General features: G+C 45.9%; 2 non-coding genes across 2 annotated transcripts; both read right to left on the minus strand.

The window, feature by feature from the left end:
• Positions 1–1,416: 1,416 nt before the first annotated feature.
• TRNAP-AGG (transfer RNA proline (anticodon AGG)) lies at positions 1,417–1,488 on the minus strand. Its single transcript has one exon. It is a non-coding gene; the product is annotated as a tRNA-Pro (tRNA).
• Positions 1,489–2,145: 657 nt separating this feature from the next.
• Positions 2,146–2,217, minus strand: TRNAP-UGG (transfer RNA proline (anticodon UGG)). Its single transcript has one exon. It is a non-coding gene; the product is annotated as a tRNA-Pro (tRNA).
• Positions 2,218–5,546: the final 3,329 nt, after the last annotated feature.

Consider the following 5,546-nt stretch of genomic DNA (forward strand, 5'->3'; position numbering starts at 1 on the left):
AATACATCTTAAAAAGACGGAGTAACAGAGCACTAGGCGGGAGGTAGGGCGGAGCACTTCACCAAGAGAGAATGCCGCTCCGGTTAAAAGTCCGTCTGTTCATACACTCTCCTCAGATGAACAGTCAAATGGCAGAAGACTTCGTCGAAACAACTGATTCTGCCATCAGTGCCGGTCCATCATTATAGTTTCCCGTAAGCTGCATAGTCCAATTAGAAGAAAAAAAAACCTATCAAGAGGTTCATCAACCTTGGCACTGCGGTCAGATATCGAATTGTATGGGAAGTCGAACAAATTCGCTTTCTTAAGGTCCGTTGCAAGACATCCCGGAACAGGATTGCGTCCTTACAATCAGTTAAGCCACCGCGATGGCTTTAGTGGTTATAGTGCTCGGCGCGGGTTCGATACCGGCCGTGGCGGTCGAATTTCGATGGAGGTGAAATTCTAGAGGCCCGTGTACTGTGCGTTGTCAGTGCACGTTAAAGAACCCCAGGTGGTCGAAATTCCTGGAGCCCTTCACTACGGCGTCCCTCATAGCCTTTGTCGCTTTGAGACGTTGAACTTCTGTAAACCGTGAATAGTGATTCAGGAATATCACAGAGGCAGTGGTTCACCGGTGATACGAAAATGTCCTTTTTCTGGAGGAAAGTCTTCACGGGCAACGTTTTCGTACTTAACTTGTAGAAAAAAGTTTCGTGCAAGTTGAAAGTAACATTTCTCGCACCCGCTAAGGACATCATGTCCTGAGAATCCAAAGCACATCGAGCGGTAAATAGGAGGAGGGAAAAAAATCGAAATAAAATGTTTGTACAAGCGTTTTCGCGACTCTGAAAATAAAAAAGAACTCTGCTGAAAAACCGACTGCCAGAAAACGCGCAGCAAAATATACCTCATGCATAAACCCCCATAAAAAAGTGCAGTCAGCTCAGTTAGATGACACTGTCAGTGTGGCCAAAGCACTGACCAAATTTGTCTGCATTAGCGCTCGAAGTATTGGGTGGGAAGTGTCAAGAAAAAACATAAAGCGAGCTGCAATCTGCCGCACATAAAGATGGACTAAATTTTCTATCCCACCCGCGCTGACAGGTCGGAAAAAGTAATCACGTCGCATGGGTTCCATGGAAGAACCCCGAACAAAAGTTGCAAAAACGCTATGAAAGCAATGAATAGAAGTCCTGGCGCAGTGAATAAATTGCATAACATAATAAAGTATTGTTGCCAGGAATAAGTTACAGGCGGTAGCCTTGCCGAATGTTCAGAGACTATGTGGCACATATGTTTGTGAATAGCTCTGTACAGCCGATACGCGATCCGGTTTGATGCAGAGGCGATAGCACTGGTGACAAGGTTTAGAAGGAGAAAAGGCAAAAACAAGTAGAGAAGAGAGGCATTTGATTCCATTAAAAAAAAAAGCACGGGCTCGTCCGGGATTTGAACCCGGGACCTCTCGCACCCTAAGCGAGAATCATACCCCTAGACCAACGAGCCAGTTGCTTGCAGTGGCCATGAGCACTACTGACAAGATTGAGAAGGAGAAAATTCCTTTAAAATTAAAAAAATAAGCAAACACGGGCTTGTCCGGGATTCGAACCAGGACCACTCGCACTCTAAGCGAGAATCGAACACTAGACCAAGGAGCCTTTTTTCTTTATTATGTATTGGTTTCAACCCCCCACCCCCCTCACACACAAACAAACGCGTAAAAAGTGCACAAAAATGCAATACACAGAATTCAACTGAGGGAAGGGCACATGGTAATTCTTTAAAAATGCTCTGCTCTTTTAAAGGGCACCTTATTTAAAATGGCTTAATAGAAGCCAGTCGGTCAAAGGCTGGCAGCCAGTATGGGGGCTCACTTAGAGCCTTGTACACATCCCGAACAAAGAAAATATTTCACACAAAGTATGCCCTGGCTGATCTAGCATCCACATCCGCGTTTCTGACCGCCATTTTGGTTTTCCAAATTCTATGCATACAGAGTAGCATTACCAAATAACATGACACACTCTCAGTATCTTGGACCGTAGACCAGTGAGCCAGTTTGGTGCAGAGGAAGTAAGCAGTGCTGACAAGGTTTGGAAGAAAAAAAAGCAGTAGAGAAGAGAGGTGCTTGATTCCTTGTAAATTTATGAAAAAAAAATATACGGGCTCGTCCGGGATTTGAACCCGGGACCTCTCGCACCCAAAGCGAGAATCATACCCCTAGACCAACGAGCCGGCTTGTCACTGAAGCGATACGCACTGCTGACGAGCTTTAGAAGGAGAGACGGCAGAAACAAGTCGTGAAGGGACGCTTTTGATTGCATTGAAATTAAGAAAATGCAAACAAAAATAGGCTCGCCCAGGAATTGAACCCGGGACCTCTCGCACCCTAAGCGAGAATCATATCCTTCGATCAACGAGCTGTTTTTTTTCTTTCATGGTATCTATTCTGCAAGATTATGTACAGAAAGGATATATATATATATATATATATATATATATATATATATATATATATATATATATATATATATATATATATATATATATATATATATATATATATGTGTGTGTGTGTGTGTGTGTGTGTGTGTGTGTGTGTGTGTGTGTGTGTGTGTGTGTGTGTGTAGGGGGGTGCGTGTACGTGTGTGTGTATAACAAAAAACTATTTACAGAGCACCTATGTAGGCGCTACGTGGCACAAATCTGATAGTAAACATAATAGAAACAAAGGCCAGCAAGTATATACAACGCATCAGGAGAGGAAACCAATCCGGTAAAAAGTCCAATCCTTCGTAAATGTCCGTTACCTGCAGCAACGTTCGGCTAAACTGAATTCTGGGCGAAACAACAGGTTCAACGTTGCGGTCTTGCATGCGCGTTTTTTAAAGGCTATGAAGTCCAATCAGAAGAATCATATCGTAGGGTTTCGAGCTAGGTTGGGAACAACAAGGTAGCACACACTGTAGGAATTTAGGAAAAAAATCTTTCTGTAACGTCCTCTGCAACACATCCCAAAACAAAATGGCGTCTTTGCAGTCTATAAAACAATGTTCAATTGTTTCAGGCACATTGTACAAGCGACAGTTTACAGAAGACACAAAACTGTTTTTCCTATCGAGCCACGTGTTGAGAGGTAGAGTTTCGGTGTGTACTGTATAGAAAAATGTATTGGTGCAAGGAGAAATTGGAATTTTACGCACTCGCTTTAAAAAATCCTGACCCGTGAGCCCAGAGTAGACAGAACATTACGGGGGGGGGGGGGGTGGGAAGAGCGTCGTCATCAAATCCCTGTGCAGACTTTTGTGCGCAACAGAATATAAGAACTCATTTGAAAACCGAACTGTCAAAAACCGCACGGAGGCATAAACTTCCTGGATAAAGCCTAGTAAAGAGGGGGCGGTCAGTAAAATTGGATGAAACTACTAAGTTCTGAAGTAGAGTCAAGAAGTTAACCTGAAAGAATGCTCGAATAATCTGATGGGAACAATCACGAAAAAGAAGAAATGGGCAACCAACGGTCTCGCATACAGGTGCTCTAGGCCCAGTCCTCCTGCACAAACAGGCCTGAAAAGGTTATCACGCCACATGGGCTCAAATTTGGAAGAGCAAAGCGTCGCAAATATGCGATGGAAACGCTGTATGTAATGTCTGGTGCAGTGAAGGGCCTGGAGTACGTAATAAATTGTTGTTGCCAGAATCGTTGTAGCAAACCTGGGCTCGACCAAGAATTGAAAGCCGATGAGGGACAAAAGTGTGAGCATAGCGCTCAATGGCCGGAACCCGCTCTCTCCATTAACGCGCACTTGATTTGAAGACATAAAGTGGAGCGCCAAGATATTTAGGAGGCACACAAGACCATTCTATTCCAGCGTACAGGGGCGGAGTTGTGCCCCATGAACCAAACCATAGGCCAGAACTTTTGCAGCGATTCATTTCAGCACCAGAAACGATGCCAAAGCGATCTATCGTAGACAACCCATCATCAATGCTGGGCTCGTAAATGCAGAAAAATGCAAGATTGTCAGCATATGCCAGCAATTTGACTTCATTGCTTAAAACAGGGAACCCATGGATGTTACTGTTACGCAAAACACGCAAACAATGCGGTTCCAGGTAAAGAGCAAAAAGCAGAGGAGACATCGGAGAGCCTTGCTTCACGGAAGAGCGGATTGGCACAGGGTTCGAGAGCTCGCCATTAATAATTAATCATTTTGAACAGTTGCTGTAGCTAAGTTGTACCTCCTTAAGTACAGTAAACCCCACATTTGCTTGCTCTAGAAGTGAAAACAGAAATGAATGGCGAACACGGTCAAATGCTTTCGCAAGGTCAATCTGAAGCAGGACAAGCTGCTCATGAGAGCTGGAGGAATATTCAAGAATTGTAAGTGCAGTGTGAACATTTCTTTGAATAGAGCTGCCTCCCAAACCACACGTCTGTGATGTGCACACCACACTGTCGAGGGATTTTTGGAACGCGGCGTGTCGGCAGTGGTACGTCGGACATCAGAGCGCCGTGCGTGCCAGCTCCGCGTTGCGCGTGTGCGAGTGGTGTGCGCGAGGCAGGTGTTGAGGAAGACACCGCAGCACAAGTCTGGTCGTTCAAGCGTGGAAGTGGCAGCTGTTCGACGTTGGGTTCGAGCTGCCAGTGACTTCCCTTGGATCATCGACGCAAGACCATTAAGCCTCGTTCAAGCGTGGAAGTGGCAGCTGTCGTACGTTGGGTTCGAGCTGCCAGTCACTTCCCTTGGATCATCGACGCAAGACCATTAAGCCTCATTCAAGCGTGGAGGTGGCAACCGTCAGACTTCGGGTCCGTGCTGCCGTGGACTTCCCTGAAACAACGACTCATGCCTACTGCGTCTCTTTCAAGGTCGGAAGAGGCAGCAGATGGATTGAGGATCCTTGCTGCCAAGGCTTCCTTGGATAGGCGGCACAAGCCTACGGTGTTTGCGGAACGCCGTCGACAGGACCTGGCTACAGTTTTCCTGCTGCAGCTGCCCAGTTCTTGGGGACAGCTGACAGGAGTTCGTCAGCGTCTCCCGTATTCATCTCCGTTCCTCACCTCCTGGCTCTCTACCACCGCCTCCCTGGATGCAACGCCAGCGACGCATCGCAACTCGCCAACCCGCGTCTGTGCTGCCTGCAAGGCATTCCCGCTCCACCTGGGACGCTTTGTATCCGGTGAACTCTCTCCTTTTTATCTGTTGTGTTTTACGCGTGCCTAGTGTGTGTTTTCCTTGGTGTTTTCGCTTCTTTTACTGGCTCCTTTTCTTTAAAATATAAACACGGCTTCGTTTTGTTTTGTTTGATTTCTTTGTTCTTTTCTTCGAACTTGCAGGCGAAAGCGTTCCCCTCCAAAAGTCGGAGACGCGTCACCCCGATTCACGACGACGTCTGGTGAGATCCAATGAGCACCGACATTGCGAATTGCAGGCGATTTGATAAGACTTTAGCAAAAATTTTGTAATCCACATTTGCCAATGTAATGGGCCTATAACATTCTACGGTAAGCAGTTTTCCTTAATCAGTAGTTTTCGGAATTAGCACTGTGTGGCTTTTTG

This window comes from Amblyomma mixtum, chromosome 5 (genome assembly GCF_055824585.1).
Source record: "Amblyomma mixtum isolate Tamu chromosome 5, ASM5582458v1, whole genome shotgun sequence".
Lineage (NCBI taxonomy): Eukaryota > Metazoa > Arthropoda > Arachnida > Ixodida > Ixodidae > Amblyomma > Amblyomma mixtum.